Raw genomic sequence first — 22,167 nt, 5'->3', positions numbered from 1 at the left:
TGAATAAAAAATAAACATAAAAAAGGTTTCAAAACTGCATGTAGTGTGAATTGAAACCATCCAGATTATGAGTCTAGTGAGCTCACCTGGGTGATCTTCAGCACTAGCAGTTTGATAAGATTAACAGGGTCAGTGATCAAACACCACACCCTCAGCCAAAGGATTCATGGGAAATGTAGGCTGCATTACAGTACCATTTCAGTGATGAATTTGCAATCAGAAATGGCTGAAAACGCGCACCTGCCATATTAGCGAAAACAGGTAAGCAAAAGGCATACACAAGAACCTCTACATTATTCTGTAAATATAACCTATGCTGCACTATATATGCAAGACAAAATTTCGGAGTGCTTCTTTAAACAGCTGAGCGGAAAAAGATAATGGATCTTAACTTCTTATTAAAAATAAGAACTGAAAATGACCTTTCTTTGCAAAGGGACAAATTCTTGGTCTTGGACAAATAAATGCCACATGTAACCTGCTGAGGACATCTGCGTCATCCTGTCTGCGAATGTCACCGCTCTACTCTGACTGCTGCTATGTGACATTCACAGGGTACTTATCGCTTTGCCCCTGCGCCCCTGTCGTGCCGCCGATATCCTGTTACACGTTGATAATGCCTTTAAATGAAGGAGATTTATCACTGAGTGCAGGAAGCAGAAGGAGATAAATAGGAGCAGACAGGCCGGCAGAAGGCAGCAGAGGAAGGAGATGAAACAGGTGGAAAGTGGGAGAGGAGAGGAAACTCGTAAAGTTATATTAGGGGACACATTGAAAAAAAAAAAGAAAATACATGGTATTTATCAGTGGACTCAATTGTGGCCCTCCGTATGTTGCAGAACTACCACTTCCAGCGTGCCGGGACAGCCATCATATCCAAACTTTATATCTCCTCCTCAAATCCTGTCCTCATATCCCGACCTTATATTATGTCCTCGTATCCCCTCCTCATATCCTGTCCTCATATCATGACCTCAAATCACATCCTCATATCCTATCCTCAAATCTCGTCCACATTTCCTGTCCTCTTATCGTGACCTCATATCCCGGCCTCATATCTCGTCCTCATATCCCAACCTCATATCCTGTCCTCATATCCCGACCTTATATTGTGTCCTTATATCCTGTACTCACATCCCAACCTCATATCCTGTCCTCATACCCCGACCTTATATTGTGTCCTCATATCCCGACCTTATATTATGTTCTCATATCCTGTCCTCATATACCGACCTCTCATCACATCCTCATATCCTGTCCTCATATACTGAACTCATATCCCATCCTCATATCCTGACCTGACATCACATTCTTATATCCCATCCTCATTTCCTGTCCTCACATCCCATCCTCATATCCTGTCCTCATTTCCTGTCCTCACATCACATCCTCATATCCCTTCCTCATATCCTGACCTGACATCACATCCTTATATCCCATCCTCATATCCTGTCCTCATATCCCATCCTCATATCCTGTCCTCATATCCTGAACTCATATCCCATCCTCATATCCTGACCTGACATCACATCCTCATATCCTGACCTGACATCACATCCTTATATCCCATCCTCATATCCTGTCCTCATATCCTGACCTCACATCACATCCTCATATCCTGTCCTCATATCCTGACCTGACCTCACATCACATCCTCATATCCTGTCCTCATATCCTGACCTCACATCACATCCTCATATCCTGTCCTCATATCCTGACCTCACATCACATCCTCATATCCTGTCCTCATATCCTGACCTGACCTCACATCACATCCTTATATCCCGTCCTCATATCCTGACCTCACATCACATCCTCATATCCTGTCCTCATATCCTGACCTCACATCACATCCTCATATCCTGTCCTCATATACTGACCTCAAATCACATCCTCATACATCAACCTCATATCCCATATATTGGGTCGGGGCCCAGCATTTTTCCTGGTGCCCGGGCCCAATACATCTTACTACAGCTTTGCCTATCAAGGTGGGACAACAAAGCGGCCAAAGATTAGCTGAGCTGCAGTCTTACGTGTTGACCCCATAAGCAGAAATATGCCAGCATGGAGCATGGGACAGCGATACCGGCAGCACTGGGGGAACAGAGAGAGGTAAGTCAAAGTTCATTACTTTAATTCTGGCAGCCCGGGCATAATGGAAAAATATAGCGTTGCCAGAGTACCCCTTTAACTTGAAAAATGTGCAACAAATCTTCAGCAAATATGCAAAAGATCTGCAGGAAATTTCCAAACAAATCTGCAGCATTTCCATCCTATATACAGTGGGGTAAAAAAGTATTTAGTCAGCCACCAATTGTGCAAGTTCTCCCACTTAATAAGATAAGAGTCGCCTGTAATTGTCATCATAGGTTATAACCTCAACTATGAGAGACAGAATGAGAAAAAAATCCATAAAATCACATTGTCTGATTTTTTAAGAATTTATTTGCAAATTATGGTGGAAAATAAGTACTTGGGTCAATAACAAAAGTTCATCTCAATACTTTGTTATATCCCCTTTGTTGGCAATGACAGAGGTCAAACCTTTTCACAAGGTTTTCACAAGGTTCTCACACACTGTTGCTGGTATTTTGGCCCATTCCTCCATGCAGATCTCCTCTAGAGCAGTGATGTTTTGGGGCTGTCGCTGGGCAACATTGACTTTCAACTCCCTCCAAAGGTTTTCTATGGGGTTGAGATCTGGAGACTGGCTAGGCCACTCCAGGACCTTGAATTCCTATTTACGAAGCCGCTACTTCATTTCCCGGGCGGTGTGTTTGGGATCATTGTCATGCTGAAAGATCCAGCCACGTTTCATCTTCAATGCCCTTGCTGATGGAAGGAGGTTTTCACTCAAAATCTCACGATACATGGCCCCATTCATTCTTTCCTTTACATGGATCAGTCGTCCTGGTCCCTTAGCAGAGAAACAGCCCCAAAGCATGATGTTTCCACCCCCATACTTCACAGTAGGTATGGTGTTCTTTGGATGCAACTCAGCATTCTTTCTCCTCCAAACACGACGAGTTGAGTTTTTACTAAAAAGTTCTACTCTGGTTTCATCTGACCATATGACATTCTCCCAATACTCTTCTGGATCATCCAAATGCTCTCTAGGAAACTTCAGACAGGCCCGGACATGTACTGGCTTAAGCAGGGGGACACGTCTGGCATGATTTGAGTCCTTGGCGGTGTAGTGTGTTACTGATGGTAGCCTTTGTTACTTTGGTCCCAGCTCTCACTAGGTCCCCCCTGTGTAGTTCTAGGATTTTTGCTCACCGTTCTTGTGATCATTTTGACACCACGGGGTGAGATCTTGTGTGGAGCCCCAGATAGAGGTAGATTATCAGTGTTCTTGTATGTCTACCATTTTCTAATAATTGCTTCCACAGTTGATTTCTTCACACCAAGCTGCTTGCCTATTGCAGATTCAGTCTTCCCAGCCTGGTGCAGGTCTACAATTTTGTCTCTGGTATCCTTCGACAGCTCTTTGGTCTTGGCCATAGTGGAGTTTGGAGTGTGACTGTCTGAGGTTGTGGACAGGTGTCTTTTATACTGATAACAAATTCAAACAGGAGCCATTAATACAGGTAACGAGTGGAGGACAGAGGAGACTCTTAAAGAAGAAGTTATAGGTCTGTGAGAGCCAGAAATCTTGCTTGTTTGTAGGTGACCAAATACTTATTTTCCACCATAATTTGCAAATAAATTCTTTAAAAATCAGACAATGTGATTTTATGGATTTTTTTTTCTCATTCTGTCTCTCATAGTTGAGGAATACCTATGATGAAAATTACAGGCGACTCTTATCTTTTTAAGTGGGAGAACTTGCACAATTGGTGGCTGACTAAATGCTTTTTCTACTTACCCTTATAGTTGAAAGCAATTAAAAATGTTTTATTATTCTCGTCCATCGCTATCGAATATCTACACTAGAGGTTCATCTTACATGATATTAGTAATAAAATTTTCACAGCCACCTCCCCCCTGCCCCCTAATGAAATCTGCGGCCCATGGGTATAAACCGAGAAGTGGACAAATGAGGTGCAGCCGTGCCTAAATGCCATTGATGTCTCCTACGTGACATCGAACAGAGAGTGGCACGGACAGCCATGTGCACAGCAGAGACCAGATGATGCCCTGACAGCAGCGGGCTCAGAGGCTAGGTTCCCTCTTGGCCCAAGGGTGACAGTGACAGATGGGCCAAGCAAGCAGAGCAGGGCGGGTGACTTATTGCAGCTGCCAGCCAGTGACACAAACCCATTTGGAGCAGGAAGTGATAAATGTCCCACTCGGTTTAAACACAGGGAAGTAAATTCCACCCGACAGCCATAGCTTGGCGGATTTAACCCTGCTGTACCAGCCTGACTCGGAATACTGATGCCCAAGGACTCTGAATGACAAAGAGAGTCAGCTCTTGCGTCTAGTGCGGGAATAGAGCATCTCAGAGGAGCTAATTCGACAGCTAATGGTGAGCGAGACAGAAGAAAATAATGGAGAGTATGGGGAGAATGAAGGGTAAACAAAAAGCGAATCTTCGCTGCGATAAAAGCTCAAGGAGAAATTCGAGGCACGAGGAGAGAAGAGGAGGGAGGGAGATACAGAAGAAGGGGCAGTGACACCTGCAATATTCGAGACTCACATACTAGACCTCAATTAACCCCCCGGCCCACACATAGAAATCACATGGGAGACATCCTTTTTACCGTCATAGAGAGACAATGAAATATACAAGCACACCGAGAGTCCCTGCAATCATCAACCCGACATAAAGAGACTGCTGACTGTGAGGATAGGGTCTCTGAGAGAGAAGGAAGAGAGAGGAGGAGTGGAAGACGGGAGGTCGGGGGATGTTGGGGAAGGGGTAAGTATACAATAAGAGTGGTGGTCTCCAGTCATTGCAAAACTGCAGCTCCCAGCATGCCCAGATAGTCTACAGGACAGTGCTGGGACTAGTAGTTTTGCAACAGGTGGAGACCAACAGGGCGAAGACCACTGAAGAGGAATGCTTAAGGGTAGGGTCACACGTAACAGATCTGCAGCGTATTTTACGATGCGGATCTGCTGGTGACCCAACCCATATTGTGCCTCCTGCTGTTCCTGAAACCACCTTCCCCCCTTGCCCCGCCCCCTGGCCTACTTGCAGCGGCAATCTGCCGCTCCGAGCAGCCACATTGGGGGCCTTCGGGTCACCAAGTTCTCTTAGACATCCCCAGGGCCGGATCGTCATTGGCGCTCATGGACAGGGCCGGATCATCATTGGCGCTCATGGAGCACCTGCTCCAGGCCCCGTGCCCGCAGGGGGCCCCGTCACATTCGGGACATCCCTGCGGGCTGCTCACTAGCGGATCGGGCCCCCCTCGATAGCCCGGCCGCGGCCACTTTAAAACAGTGACCAGCGGCGGCTCCTGTGGGCCCGCCCCGGACTCCTCCTGCTTTTTCTATATTTCATATTTCCTTACCTGGCCGCGCTCGGCAGGCTCAGGTGATGTGTCGGGTCATGTGGGCTGTGACGAGTGACGTCTCCTGCGGCTCCTCTGCACAGCGTCAGGGACGTCACTCATCATTTCCTGCAGGGCACAATTTTCTTCATTACACCCCAGCGCTGCAGGAAATGACGAGTGATGTCCCTGACACCGTGCAGAGGAGCCGCAGGAGACGTCACTCGTCACAGCCCACAAGACCCGACGCATCACCTGAGCCTGCTGAGGGGGCCAGGTAGGGAAATATGAAATATAGAAAAAGGAGGAAGAGAGGGGGGGGAGAAATGATGGGGGGAATGATTGGCAGGGGGGGGGAATGATGAGCAGGGAGGGGGGGAATGATGGGGGGAATGATTGGCAGGGGGGGAATGATGAGCGGGGGGGGGGGGTTAATGATGAGCAGGGGGGTTAATGATGAGCAGGGGGGGTTAATGAGTTAATGATAAGCAGGGGGGTTAATGATGAGCAGGGGGGGTTAATGATGAGCAGGGGGGTTGATGATGAGCAGGGGGGGTTAATAATGAGCAGGGGGGGTTAATGATGAGCAGGGGGGGGGGTTAATGATGAGCAGGGGGGTTAAATATGGCACAGAAGCTGATAAAAGGGGGAGGAAGGAGGGGGGGAACTGAGGATCAAGGGGAATCAAAGTTGGGGGGGGATGATGAGGCATATAGTTCAGAGTTATAGTCATTTATTTTATATTTATTTTTTCCCCCTCAAATTTTCCTGTGAAAATGAGGGTATGTGTTATATGCCAGTGTGTGTTATACGCAGATAAATACTGTAATCCCCCCCCCCCCCCCATTCAGCTGGACATCCCTGTGTCCTGAAAGATCTTTTCGGGACACAAGGATGTCCCGGTTACCTTTCTGTGGCCCCGCAAAAACTTTAAAAACGCAGGGAGGTAGCGCACGCAGGGACATCACTGACGTCCCATGCGTGCGCCCATAGGAGCGGAGCAACGAGGATGCACGCATGGTAAGTTACCTACACATCATCTTCAGTGCTCCGATCACCGCTCCTCCGGTCCCGGGACCTGTTGCTATGGCCCCTAGGCCATTGCAGTAGATCATGACCCCGGACCAGAGGAGCAGTGGTCGGAGCACTAAAGTGGGGCAGTACATAGACATACAGTCTCCAGCCATACACTGTATATGATCGGAGGCTGTATGTCTGTGGGGGACACTGCCAACGTAATGTGGGGGGACTACAACCTAATGCGGGGGAACTACAACCTAATGTGGGGGAACTACAACCTAATGTGGGGGAACTACAACCTAATGTGGGGGAACTGGGGGTGGGGTTGGTGGAGAAAAGTGTAGTGGAGAAGGACCAGGAGGGCATGGGGGGCTGAAGTGAGGTTGTTTGGGGGGGGGGGGGGGTGAGGGGGGGGGTGAGGTAAGGTAAGCGTGGGTTTGGTAAAGGGGGCAGAGGAGTGTGAAGGGGACTGAGAGGGGGGGGGGGTAGGGGGTGCAGAAAAGTGGAATAGTGGAGAAGGACCAGAAGTGTTGAAGGGGGGGATTTAAAAGGGTACTCCACCCCTAGACATCGTATCCCCTATGCTTTGTATAGGGGATAAGATGTCTAGGGGTGAAGTACCCCTTTAAGGACCAGGGGAGGCAAAAGCACAAGGGGGGGCCCCATCATAATGAAGTGCTCCGTCTTCCAGGCAGTCATAATCTGGCCCTAGACATCCCGGAGCAGCCGCAATGTCTGTGTACACTGCACATGCACGCTCAGACATCACGGCTTCACCTGCAACAGCAGGAGGCACAATATGGATTGGGTCACCGGCAGATCTGCAGCGTAAAATATACTGCGGATCTGTTACGTGTGACCCTACCCTAATGGTGCATTCACACATACAGCATTCTCCGCAGGATTTGATGCACAAGATTTTATGCTGCAGATTTCAATCTAAACTAAATGACTGTACAGTTTCAAATCCTGCGCATCAAATCTGCGCAGGATACTGTATGTGTGAATAGACCCAAACTGGGTAAGTCGAAATCCGCACAAAATTTGCAGGTGTTGCAGATTTTTCTGTGGAAACACAGCCAAATCCGACACTGAGGATTTGAATTCCATTGATTTTTTTCACTTACAAATAATAGCTTATTTTTTTCCTCAAAATCACAGTGGCAAATCCACTCTGAACCTCCACTTAAATCTTTGCGATTTAGAACAGATTTGCTGCTACAGAATTTTGGCAAATTTTCCATTGTGGAAAATTTACAATATTTCTGCAGCAGGTAGCTAAACCATAATTATTATTATGTTTTGTTTTTTTTGCCAATTACCTCTTGAGAACTCATGAACCTACTTTTTCTTCCTGCCCTGTGTATGTTTACTCAATGTGCCTAATAAAAGACATGTTTAGCCCATGTGCCTATAGTTTTCACTTAACAATAAACATTCAGATCACATTTTATCAGTTATCAATGCAGAAATCCAGGCAATTCCAACGGCGTCACTTACTTTTTTTTGCCACTTTGAAATTTTGGACATCTAAAGGCAAAATGTCTTGTCTATAACAGTGTTACCGATGGCATACATCACTACATCACTGTTTCCATCATAAAAAGAAACCGTGACAACTGCAACACAGATGTGAACAGATTCTTACTATGGAGGGTAAAACAGTTGTTAAAAACATACCGCCGAGCATTATGGCCCCCACTTTGTGAGATGTACTAGTCTAGGCGGTGATGGCCCGCTCAGCCAATCACAGGCTGAAGAGGGACACTGCTGAGGATATGTACAGGTGAGGTCTGATTAGAAAATGAGTCTTGCCACAAGAGGGAGTAAAAGTGCTTCCCCTGCTGCTCTATAAAATGTGTCTCAAAGGCTACTTTTGGGTAGCGTACCTCTTGGTGAGAGATCTTTGACTGCTAGATATGCCTCTATGAAGCACTCAAAATCTTTTTGCCCAGATGACAATGCAGTGTTCCACTGGGTGTTTTCTTATGAACATGTTTACATTTTCTTGGCAGAATTGCCGTATACTGTATGCACAGGTCAACGCGGTCCTGGCTCCCGCCGCTTATATGTCCAACTCTGCTGGAGATTCTGTTCATCTGCACAGTTTGGTGTAGTTGGGAAGTTTCCATTCTAGTACAGTGGTCCCTCAAGTTACAATATTAATTGGTTCTGGGACGACCATTGTATGTTGAAACCATTGTATGTTGAGACCATAACTCTATGGAAACCTGGTAATTGGTTCTAAAGGCACCAAAATGTCTTCCAAAAATAGAAAAAGTGAGGATTAAAGAAAAATAAGTAGATAACTAATATAGATAAAGCAAATCCTTACATATAAAAGTAAGAAAGATCTGCTGGGAGCTGTAAATCACTGTGTATGTCAGTGTATCCAAAGCAGGGAGCCTCCAGCTGTTGCAAAAACTACAACTCCCAGCCTGCCCGGACAGCCAAAGGCTGTCCGGGCATGCTGGGAGTTGTAGCTTTACAACAGCTGGGGGCTCCCTGCTTGGGAAACACTGGTCTATGCAGAGGACAGGAGCTCCTGTACAGTAAACTAAATGTCCTAAAAAAAGTAACATGGAGTCGCCCTCACCTGGTGTCCAAAGGAGCAGGTAACCCTGGTACAGGTAAAGTGTACAGAACATGTAATACCTCCCTGTACTGTAGGGGGCGCTACCAGACACCAGTCAGTGCATACACTTCAGTAATACAGGTTTTTTACCAGTAAATTGCCCATTCTGATTGATCAGTTCTTCCGGCCATTGACACGTTTCACAGATCTGGACTGTCCGTAACATTGTATGTTGAGTCTGGTTTCAACTTACAATGGTCCAGAAAAGACCATTGTATGTTAAAACTATTGTATGTTGAGGCCATTGTAAGTTGAGGGATCACTGTATCTGGTTATTTTCCACATTATTTCTAAGTTTCACAAGAAATATTACAACAAAGTCCATCAGGTTGGTGGGAGGTTTAGCTGGCAATCCTCATGATTAGATGTTATCTGGCTCGGAAGCTCTCATTTCTAGAATTCCTTGTTTCAGAGACAGGAATAAGACAAGAAAAGACAAGAAAAGACCTCCGGTATAGCTAATACCGGAGTGTCTGGGATGAGGGGTGACCCCTTTATCTCATTACGCTTAAATCTTGGGAAGGCAAACCTTTTAGGAGACCAAGATACAGTCATGGCCGTAAATGAAAAAGAAAATGAAGTGTTCCTCACAGAAAAGGATTGCAGTAACACATGTTTTGCTATACACATGTTTATTCCCTTTGTGTGTATTGGAACTAAACCAAAAAAGGGAGGAAAAAAAGCAAATTGGACATAATGTCACCAAACTCCAAAAATGGGCTTGACAAAATTATTGGCACCCTTTCAAAATTATGGAAAAATAATATTGTTTCAAGCATGTGATGCTCTTTTAAACTCACCTGGGGCAAGTAACAGATGTGGGCAATATAAAAATCACACCTGAAAGCAGATAAAAAGGAGAGAAGTTCACTTAGTCTTTGCATTGTGTGTCTGTGTGTGCCACACTAAGCATGGACAACAGAAAGAGGAGAAGAGAACTGTCTGAGGACTTGAGAACCAAAATTGTGGAAAAATATCAACAATCTCAAGATTACAAGTCCATCTCCAGAGATCTAGATTTGCCTTTGTCCACAGTAACATTATCAAGAAGTTTGCAACCCATGGCACTGTAGCTAATCTCCCTGGGCGTGGACAGAAGGAAAATTTATGAAAGATGTCAACGCAGGATAGTCCGGATGGTGGATAAGCAGCCCCAAACAAGTTCCAAAGATATTCAAGTTGTCCTGCAGGCTAAGGGAGCATCAGTGTCAGCGCAAACTATCCGTCGACATTTAAATGAAAGGAAACGTAATGGCAGGAGACCCAGGAGGACCCCACTATGGAGGAGACCCAGGAGGACCCCACTATGGAGGAGACCCAGGAGGACCCCACTGCTGACACAGAGACATAAAAAAACAAGACTACATTTTACCAAAATGAACTTGAGTAAGCACAAAATCCTTCTGGGAAAACGTCTTGTGGACGGATGAGACCAAGATAGAGCTTTTTGGTAAAGCACCTCATTCTACTGTTTACCGAAAACGGAATGAGGCCTACAAAGAAAAGAACACAGTACCTACAGTGAAATATGGTGGAGGGTCAATGATGTTTTGGGTTGTTTTGCTGCCTCTGGCACTGGGTGCCTTGAATGTGTACAAGACATCATGAAATCTGAGGATTACCAATGGATTTTGGGTTGCACTGTACAGCCCAGTGTCAGAAAGCTGGGTTTGCATCTGAGATCTTGGGTCTTCCAGCAGGACAATGACCCCAAACATACGTCAAAAAGCTCCCAGAAATGGATGGCAACAAAGCACTGGAGAGTTCTGAAGTGGCAGCAATGAGTCCAGATCTAAATCCCATTGAACACCTGTGGAGAGATCTTAAAATTGCTGTTGTGAAAAGGCGCCTTTCAATAAGAGAGACCTGGAGCAGTTTGTTAAGGAAGAGTGGTCCAACATTCCGGCTGAGAGGTGTAAGGAGCTTATTGATAGTTATAGGAAGCAACTGATTTTAGTTATTTATTCCAAAGGGTGTGCAACCAAATATTAAGTGTTATAAACAGCGCTCCGGCCGGACATACCGACCGTGAGCGCATCTCTCCCCGAATGTCGGCTCCTGGCGGGGCTGGGATTTGCATCGCGGGACGCGCCCGCATGCGAGTCCCAATCCGTCACTCACGTCCGTCCCCGGCCTTTGTCTCTCAGTTCTGACGCACGCGCCCCCGCCTCCTAGTGCGCGCACGCGCCGGAGCTTTAACATTTAAAGGGCCAGTGCGCCGTAATTAGTTTTACACATGAACCATTATTATAAGTTGTAGCACCTCCCTAGTACCCTTGCCGGATCTTTGTTTGCCTTGCGCCTTAGAGAAAGCAGTCCCAGTGTTCTATTACCGTGTACCAGACCTTTGCATTCCGTGACCCGACCGTGTTACTAGCCGCCAGCCTATTGACCTTCTGCTAACCTACTGACTACGCTCCTGTGCCGCATGCCCTGACCTCTAGCCAGCCTGACTACGTCCTGGCTATTCCTTCGGTACCACACATCACCTCAGCCGCCAGTGTGGTCGAGTCGTGCCAGGAGTAGCGACCTGGGTGTCGCCTGCCGCAGCAAGTCCAATCCACTTTGCGGCGGGCTCTGGTGAAAACCAGCAGCACCTTAGTTAAGGGTGCCAATAATTTTGTTCAGCGCATTTTTGGAGTTTGGCGTGACATTATGTCCAATTTGCTTTTTTCCTCTGTTTTTTGGTTTAGTTCCAATACACACAAAGGGAATAAACATGTGTATAGCAAAACATGTGTTACTGCAATCCTTTTCTGTGAGAAATACTTCATTTTCTAGAAACATTTCAGGGGTGCCAACATTTACGGCCATGACTGTATTTCATATTAGGTCTTTAATGTGGATGAATACCATACTTGGTTTTCACATTCTCCTCCGACTCTTTAATTGGTCTGATCTACAGGACCCCCCATCTGAGGCAGGAAAACTTTTTAGTAGACCAAGATATTTCATATTAGTGATTTTAAGTGGATGAACACCATACCTGGCTTTCACATTCTCTTTTATTGGTCTGATCTACACCCCCCAACTCCTTCTTCTTCTTCTTCTTCATTTCCATTTATTTTTTAAATTTCCCTTTTCGATCTGAATCACCTCTCCCCATCCTTTCCATAAACTTTCCTCTCCTTTTATCTCACGTTCCCTTCCTCTCCTCCATCTCTGTTTAATGGTGATGGCGCAGGTCCACACGGTTCTATCTCCGATGGTTTTTGGAAACAGCAAAAAATCCTGTAGTGCGAACATACCCTAAGAGTCCCCTGGTAAGGCTCCTTTCACACAACCGTTTTCGTCCGGTAGGTGACGTCCGTTAGGAAGAAAACAGGAGAAAAATTTGAGCATGTCACGTCTTTTTCCCCCGCTATCATAACGGGACTTATAACGGATGTAGGAGGAATCCCATTCAAGTGAATGGGATCCTCTTTGCCCGTTATAACTCCTGTTTTGCGCCGTTACAATCACGGATGTTAATGGCAGCCAAAGTAGAAAAACAAAAGCCATTAATGTCCGTTTGTAACAGAGCAACAGTATAGTGTGAAAGGAGCCTAACTCTTCATCTGCCCAGTTTGGTGTAGTTGGGAAGTTTATGTTCTAGTATCTGTTTTTTTTCTGCGTTATTTCCAAGTTTCACAAGAAAACAGGCAACAAAATGCATTAGGCTGGTGGGAGGTTTAGCTGGTAATTCTCATGATCAGATGTTCTCCGCCTCGGAAGCTCTCATTTATATAATTCATCGTCTACCAACAACAGAAGTGAAGGAATAAGACCTCCTGTATTGCTAATACCGGAGTGTCTGGGATGAAGGGGGATCCCCTTATCTCATTACGCTTAAATCTGAGGCAGGAAAACCTTTTAGGAGACCAAGATATTTCATATTAGGTCTTTAATGTGGCACCATACTTGGCTTTCACATTCTCCTCCGGCTCTTTTATTGGTCTGATCTACCCCCCCCCCCCCCTCCCCTCCCTTCCTTCTTCATTTCCATCTATTTTTCAAATTTCCCTTTTCCATTTGAATCACCTCTCCCCATCCTTTTCCCTAATCTTTGCTCTCCTTTTATCTCACTTTCCCTCCCTCTCCTCCTCCTCTCGCTCTATGTCAGGCAGTCCTGGTTGAGTTACTGACGCCTCTTGACGTGGAGTCTCAAATTTTTCTTAATCTAAATTGAAAACTGTTCAAGTAGAAAAATAATTTCACAGCTTCACCCAGAAAAAAAAGAAAAAAAAAAAGCCAAGTCAGCGAGTATGAAAGGGAGGACAACGCTACCGATGGCCTAGCTGTAACTGTTTTAAATAAATATATATATATATATATATATATATATACACACACCGTATGTTTCGCCGTATAAGACGCACTTTTCTTCCCCAAAACTGGGGGGGGGGGGGGGGGGGGAAGTTGGTGCGTCTTATAGGTCGAATACACACACCTATCGTGGCGGTCCCTGCGGCCATCAACGGCTGGGACCCGCAGCTAATACAGGACATCACCGATTGCGGTGATGCCCTGTATTAACCCCTCAGACGCGGCGATTAAAGCTGACCGCCGGGTCTGAAGCGAAAGTGACACTAACCCGGCTGCACCGGGAGGGATCTTACCTGCCTCCTCGGTGTCTGCTCCGTGCCGGGATCCCCTGCATGGCCGGCGCTCTCCTTCGTCGTCACCGCTGCCCTGGATGTCGCCCTCCATCGCTGTCGCCGCGTCCCCCGACTGTCCTCGTCGCTCCGGAACGTCTCTGCTGCCCGGTATCCTCTCTCTCCGTCGCCGACATCACGTCGCTATTGGATGACGGCACGGCGTGCGTGAAGACGTGATGTCAGCAACGGAGAGCGAGGATACCGGGCAGCAGAGACGTTCCGGAGCGACGGGGACAGCCGGGGGACGCTGCGACAGCTATGGAGTGCGACATCCTGGGCAGCGGTGACGGGTCCGGAACGGCGGGGACACGTGAGTACTACCTCCTATACCAGTGGTCTTCAACCTGCGGACCTCCAGATGTTGCAAAACTACAACTCCTGGCATGCCCGGACAGCCAACGGCTGTCCGGGCATGCTGGGAGTTGTAGTTTTGCAACATCTGGAGGTCCGCTGGTTGAAGATCACTGTGACCTATACTTTACATTCTAGTCTAGATTTTTCTCATCTAAAATTGGGTGCGTATTATATGCCGGAGCGTCCCATAGGGCGAAAAATACGGTATATATATATATATATATATATATATATATATATATATATATGGCAATGTTAGGCAGAGGTTGATAAAGGCAGAGACTGTGAAAGCAATATACTGTCATTTTACCGCCTTTATGTTCCATAATTTCCATCGGTATCTACTGAGCAGCATGGCCCAGATTTATCAAACTGTGTGAGGGAAAAAGTGGAGTGACTTTCCCACAGCAACCAATCACAGCTCTGCTTTCACTTTACCTCAGCTCCTTAGCTGAGCTGTGATTGGTTACTGTGGGAAAGTCACTCCACTTTTTCCCTCACACAGTTTAATAAATCTGGGCCCATATGATTACTGGCATAATTCCATAGTATGAATCAGTGTTATCCAACCAGTGTGCCTCCAGCTGTTGCAAAACTGCAACTCCCAGCATGTCCGGACAATGAAATTCCGACGCAAAATCGTATTCTGCCAGAAGATTGAACATGTTTATTCTTCTGGCAGAATCCACAGGTAAAAGCAACAGGACTGTATTTTTCCTGACTAAATTAGTTTGGAGCGGAATTGACGCAATATTTTCGCACGGATCAAACCTCAAAGTGGCTAAACTTCCTCCTCCATTTTCTGATGCTCGTTCTGATTTCCTTTTGAAATCTCTGTCAAATTCCCCCCAAAACAGAAGATGGCAAATTTGTTGACTTTCCTGACCAAAACAATTCCACATCAATTCCTCAGTGTGAACGTATCCTTAAAGGGGTATTCCGGCTTTATACATGGGATAAGATGCATGTTCGCAGGGGTCCTGCTGCTGGGGACCCCCACGATCTTGGTGCAGCTCCCGGCATTCCGAGCGCCCCCGGCTTTCCCGAGAGGCAGGACCCCTGCAATCATGCATTATAAGATGTATAAAGCCTGAATACCCCTTTAAGAAAATGTGCAAATATTTCCATTATATATATATTTTTTCATATCAGCTGAAAATAAGCTCCAAAAGAAGGACTTAAAGGGGTATTCTGGGACTTTACATGGGCTTTAAAGTTAGTGTAGTTCATAATATAGTGTCTGTACCTGTGTTTCATGGTGGTCTTGCAATTGTTCTGTGATTTTTGCCCCAATGTTTATTTTTATCAGCATAAAAAATGAGTCGTCTCAGGTTTTCCCAGGTTGCAGTATGGCCCGAGACATTACATCATTAGTTAGCTGTTCAGAGGGAGCTTGTCTTTGCTTCAATGGGTGGAGCGACCTCTCAGTGGGAGAGAGATAATTCTGCAAGAATTGTAGTTTTGCAACAGCTGGGGGCACCGTGGTCAGAAAACAATGGTCTATTGCATGGAAAGGATCACAGGTGTATTTCAATGGGTGGGGTGGCTGATGTGTGGGAGGAAGAAAAGTGACCTCCCACTTACAAACAAGGAATCATGGGACTTGTAGTTTAAGGGAAGGAACTCCAGCAGGAAATAGCCAGTTCACAAAAGCTAGCCAGTGTTATGGTAATCTCACAACATAGCCATTTAGCCCCAAGACAAGCGCAGACCCTTCCTACGCATGTCCATTACTCACCTTATGGTGGAGAACCCCTTTAATACGATGCCTGAATGCAAAAATAATTAAATCTAGATTATACACTTCCTAGCTACTTTATTAGGTACACGTGTTCAATTGCTTGTTAACACAAATAGCTAATCAGCCTATCACATGGCAGCAACTCAACACATTTAGGCATGTAGACATGGTCAAGACAACTTGCTGAAGTTCAAACTGATCATAAGAATTGGAAAGGAGATTTAAAGGGGTATTCCGGGATCTAAGCTTTTATTCCCTATCCAGAGGATAGGGGATAAAATGTCTGATCGCGGGGGGCCCTCCACTGGGACCCCCCGCAATCTCCCTGCAGCACCCGCATTGTATTCGGCGCTGCATCTCCAGTGTCGGAAACTTCCGGGTTTCCGAGACTGGAGACGTGATGTAACGTCACGCCCCATCTGTGACGTCATGCCATGCCTCCTCCATTCATGTCTATTGGAGGGGGCGTAATGGCCGTCACGCCCCTCCCATAGACATGAATGGAGAGCGTGGCGTGATGTAATGGAGCACCGGCCAACACGCCCCCCCCCCATGTATCCCATAGAGATACATGGAGGGTGTGTGTGTGTCGGCCGCGGCTTCCTGTGGGGGTCGGAACATCCGCTTCCGGTAGATTGCAGAGGCCCCATTCAGGAGATCGCGGGGGCTCCCAGCACTCGGTCCCCCCGCAATCTATAACTTATCTCCTCTCCTTTAGATAGGGGATAAGTAATTTTTCGTCGCACTACTCCTCTAAGTGACTATGAACGTGATATGGTTGTTGGTGCCAGATGGGCCGGTGTGAGTTTTTTACAAGCTGCTGATCTCCTGGGATTTTCACCCACAACCATTTCTAGGGTTTACAGAGAACTGTCCGAAATAGAGAAAATCTCCAGTGAGCGGAAGTTGTGTGTACAAAAATGCCTTGTTGATGTCAGAGGAGAATGGACAGACTGGTTTGAGATGATCTAGGGAAGTCAAATAACCACTTGTTACAACAAAGGTCTGCACAATACCATCTCTAAACGCACAACACGTTCAACCTTAAAGCAGATGGGCTACAGCAGCAGAAGGGCCAATCCTGTCAGCTACAAACCGGAAACTGAGGCTACAATTCACACAGGGTCTGAAGACTTTACAAATGCACTGAAACAGATGTTTTTGGACCTTTTTTTTTATAGGGAGAGGGGAAAAAAAAACGAGTGGGAACATTAAAAGCGATATCCAAGGTTATTTTATTTATATACGCGCCGTATCAACGATGTGTGACACATGATAGCGTGACACCTGCACATTGTTAGCATGTTAGCGACAAGCTCTGCGAGTGTCATCTTCGGATGGGCCCGCGCCCTGTCTACGCTGTTGCACCCTTCGTTGATTTTGTGAATCTTGGCCATATGGATGGCTAGAAGGGCATCCTATGAATACACATGAACACGAGATGCTGCCAGTCAGCCCCTGATAAACGGATCTTTTCATAAAGTTACAATTGCGGCCGGTTTCATTCTGTGCTCGCTGGAGCGGAACCCTTTGCACGCTACGCATGATGGCCGGTGCTGCTCTGCAAGCTGTACGCTAGAAGAACTCCGACCAGCGATGCTGATTTCCCTTGAGCCGGGAGACAGAGAATGGAGAGGGAGGAAAAGAGGAAACGAGAGTATGAGATGGAGAGACAGATGCTGAATGGTGGAGCGATGAGAGCTTCGGAAGAGAGGAGCAACACAGTGGTTAAAGGCACAGTACAGGAACAAGCAAGAGACTATGGATACCAGTAATGTTCTAGGACAGTGGTCTTCAAACTGTGGACCTCTGGATGCTGTGAAACTACAACTCCCAGCATGCCCGGACAGCCAACGGCTGTCCGGGCATGCTGGGAGTTGTAGTTTTGCAACATCTGGAGGTCAACAGTTTGGAAGCCACTGTTCTAAGACAATGTGCTTTCTTTTTTATACATATGAATAAAAAAAACAACATCATGGTAAAGTATGATTTAACCATCTAGCAGGAGGAAGATTAATTATTTAATGCAGGCTGAGAGAAGAGTGATGGGGGCAGGGAGAGGGCATGTGCTGAAATCAAGAATGCCGGAAGGTTGAGCTATCACTGCTGGGACTTCAGGAAACTAGAAAAGCTTGGTGGCTGCATTTACTCTCACACAACATCCTGCTGCTCGACCAACTTTATGGTCAAGTATGATTTAACTGTCTGGCAGGCAGTTGCGAAAATAGTTAGTGTGGGGGCAGGGGGGGAGGGTTTATTGGGGGCTGAAAGAAAAGTAAGGGGGAGAGAGAAGACATCTGGGAGAGGGCATGGCAGAATGGTAGTGCAGGTAGTAAGAGCAGCTTTTTACTGCTGGGGCTTCAGGAGATTAGGAAAGCGTGTCACGCATACTTTCCCAGTCTCGTGAAGAGCTTCAATATGGATGATTTACCAGAGAGATATTCTCTCCAAGAGACTGGGAAAGCTGGATGGCAGGCCGTACACTGTGCAGGGCTAACAGTACTCCCTCCAGCTTTCCCAGTCTGGTGAAGCTGCCATACTGGAGACATGAAGAGAAGTAGCAGATGTCATTTAGTTGCTGTATTTCCTGAAATGGCATTTTGTTAAATATTGATTGATTAATTTAAAGTGTGAAAATACCTCCAACAGAACGTAAAGCTAAAGGCCAAGTGCAATCAAAGGAAATAAAACAGGCAACGGCTGTCCAGGCATGCTGGGAGTTGTAGTTTCGCAACATCTGGAGGTTCACAGTTTGGAAGCCACTGTTCTAAGACAATGTGCTTTCTTTTATACATATGAATAAAAAAAAGCACTGTCATGGTAAAGTATGATTTAACCATCTAGCAGGAATAAGAGTTATTATTTAATGCAGGCTGAGAGAAGGGTGAGGGGGGGAAAAAAACAGAAGACATCAGTTTGGGGGCAAGAAGAGGGCATGGCAGCTCTGCTGAAGTCAAGAGTGCAGGGAGGATGAGCTATCTTTCACTGCTGGGACTTCAGGAGACTAGAAAAGCTTGGTGGCTGCTGGACCAACTTTATGGTGAAGTATGATTTAACTGTCTGGCAGGCAGTTGCGGAGAATAGTTAGTGCAGGGGTAGGGAGGGGGGCGTGGAGGGAGGGTTTTATTGGGGGCTGAAAGAAGAGTGAGGGGAAGAGAGAAGACATCTGGGAGAGGGCATGGCAGTGTGGAAGTGCAGGGAGTAAGAGCAGCATTTTACTGCTTGGGCTTCAGGAGATTAGGAAAGCTGGGTGGCACGCATACTTTCCCAGTCTCCTAAAGAGCTCCAATATGGATGATTTACCATGATTTCTGGTGAAGCTGCCATATTGGAGACATGAAGAGAAGTAGCAGAGGTCATTTAGTTGCTATATTTCCTGAAATGACATTTAGTTAAATATTGATTGATTTTTTTTAAAGTGTGAAAATGCCTCCAACAAAACGTAAAGCTAAAGGCCAAGTGCAATCAAAGGAAAAAAATAAATAAATAAAGGATTGCGTTGCTTTTCTTCTCCCACAAGGTTTAAGTAGAAAGGCCGAGCAACGCCGGGTAATTAGCTAGTGCATAATAAAGAAAACGCTGGAGAAAGACGTATACAGGAGGAATAAATGAGTCTTAGCAGAATAAGGCCGCGTCTGGCATCGGCTGCAGTCAGTGAAGAGTTACCGAGCCTCTATTACCATTCGGGGGGGGAGGGGGCGATGAGTGCTCCTTACTGATTTAATTCTTGCCCTCTCTCTGCTGCTCTTTCCTGGCTAGTTACAATTATTGGATCGGAATTAGATCTCCAGACTGGAGGTGAAAAGTGAATTAAAGCCCAAATGAATGAGAATTTCCTTCCCCTTCTGAGTGCCTCAACCGTACCAGATATTGCGGCATCGTATTACTACTCATCCCTCAAATCCTGCCACTCGAAATGGCCCCCGGCATCTATTATCAAGTCACATTTCTCCCTCTACCGCTAAAAAAAAAAAAAAAAAAAAAATCACCAGTAAATATAATAGATCTGGAGGAGTTCTCTTCTGTTAAGGTGATTTCATTCCACTCCTTACTCTTATATGCTATTGGGAAGGCAACGTGCCCTCCGCTACAGATTCCATAGGATTTTTCTTAAAGGGGTACTCCGCTGCTCAGCGTTTGGAACAAACTGTTCCGAACGCTGGAACCGGGAGCTCGTGATGTCATAGCCCCGCCCCCTCATGACATCACTCCCCAACCCCTCAATGCAAGTCTATGGGAGGGGGCGTGACGGCTGTCACGCCCCCTCCAATAGACTTGCATTGAGGGGACGGGGCGTGACGTCATGGGGGCGGGGCTATGATGTCACGAGCTACCAACTCCAGCGTGGCTGTCACGCCCCCTCCCATAGACTTGCATTGAGGGGACGGGGCGTGATGTCATGGGGGCGGGGCTATGACGTCACGAGCTACCAACTCCAGCGTGACTGTCACGCCCCCTACGATAGATTTGCATTGAGGGGGCAGGGCGTGACATCATGAGAGGGTGGGGCTATGACGTCATGAGCTACCAACTCCAGCGTGGCTGTCACGCCCCCTCCGATAGATTTGCATTGAGCGGGCGGGGCGTGACATCATGAGAGGGCGGGGCTATGACGTCACGAGCTACCAACTCCATTGTGGCTGCCACGCCCCCTCCCATAGACTTGCATTGAGGGGGTGGGGCGTGACGTCATGAGGGGGCAGGGCTATGAAGTCACGAACCCCCGGTGCAGGCTCTAGCGTTCCAAACGCTGAGCAGCGGAGTACCCCTTTAAAGGGGTACTCCAACATCAGGTAAAAGAAAATGCTGAAGAAGCATCTAGCATTGCTTACCTGTCTACCCCAGTTCTGAAACTACCAAAAATGTATTTGTTTTTGGGTATGTAGACTTCTCCTATCAATACTTCCTGGTTGAGCAGCTGGTCAGTAAAGCAATTCCCAGAATGCATTGCTTTCCCTCAGCTCTTCATCACAGCCCTCCCACAGCTTCCTGCCAAGAGCTGTTGCAGAACATCTTATTTCACAGCAGACTATCACGCAATCAGTGAGGTTGCAGCACCTGATATTCATTCACTGTCTGCTCCTCTGACTGTAGTATTATTTAGCACAAGGCAGCATGCTGTAAACACACCTCATTCTTCCTAAATAACAGTAGAAAAAATAAGGATTGCACTCACTATCCAAGTGATTCTTTTATTTCACCGTGTCAGGCATAACAGGCTGGTGGAGGGGTGGAGTAAGGTAGGGTGGGATTGGGACAGACTGTTTCACGCCACTGAGGCACTTCTTCCAGCCAGTGTTACCACACTGGCAATGAGAGAGGACTACACAACTTCCTTTTAGGGGTATTTCAAGCTAAAAATACTGAAGACAATGTTTGATAACACTATATTAGGAAGCAATGAATTGGGTTGATAAAAAAAACTGTAATGGAAAGATTTGTCCATTTTCCATGTTTTGGGCCCACTCTTGGTTTTTGGCTTGTAAATACAGAGCCAAAATACTGCCCTGTGAAACCAGCCAAGTTAGCCAAACTCACGGTGTTCGGCAGGACCAACCAACCAACATCGACTATCTTGATTGGAGGATGGGGTCTCCTGCATGCAATCTTATTGGAGATCAGAATGCCCTTCAAATTGTAAGGAGCTTTAATATTGCACTTGTAAACTTTAAAGGGGTACTCCGGCCCCAAGACATCTTATCCCCTATCCAAAGGATAGGGGATAAGATGTCTGATTGCTGGGGACCCCCTGCAATCTAGCATGCAGCACCTACCTGTAAGCACTGCAGGAAGCGCTAGAGGCTCTCCCGACCACGGGTACGAAGTATTGTGACGTCACGACTCCGCCCCCTCAATGCAAGTCTATGGGAGGGGGTGTGATGGCACATGGGGGCGGAGTCGTGACTTCACAATACTCAGTACCTGTGGTCAGGAGGCATATGTACAACTTCAGGACTCCTAAGGATGATCAGAATGACGTTTAAAGGGGTACTCCCGTGGAAAACTTTTTTTTTTTTAAATCAACTGGTGCCAGAAAGTTAAACAGATTTGTAAATCACTTCTATCAAAAAATCTTAATCCTTCCAGTACTTTTTAGGGGCTGTATACTAAAGAGAAATCCAAAAAAGAAATGCATTTCCTCTGATGTCATGACCACAGTGCTCTCTGCTGACCTCTGCTGTCCATTTTAGGAACTGTCCAGAGCAGCATATGTTTGCTATGGGGATTTTCTCCTGCTCTGGACAGTTCCTAAAATGGACAGCAGAGGTCAGCAGAGAGCACTGTGGTCATGACATCAGAGGAAATTTCATGCATTCCTTTTTTGGATTTCTCTTT

General features: G+C 46.5%; 1 protein-coding gene across 1 annotated transcript in view; it reads right to left on the bottom strand.

Moving 5' to 3' along the window:
• Positions 1–22,167, bottom strand: part of BLCAP (BLCAP apoptosis inducing factor) — a 95,916-nt gene that overhangs the window by 41,366 nt on the left and 32,383 nt on the right.

This window comes from Hyla sarda, chromosome 13 (assembly GCF_029499605.1).
Source record: "Hyla sarda isolate aHylSar1 chromosome 13, aHylSar1.hap1, whole genome shotgun sequence".
Classification (NCBI taxonomy): domain Eukaryota; kingdom Metazoa; phylum Chordata; class Amphibia; order Anura; family Hylidae; genus Hyla; species Hyla sarda.
This window is presented reverse-complemented; position numbering and strand designations above follow the sequence as displayed.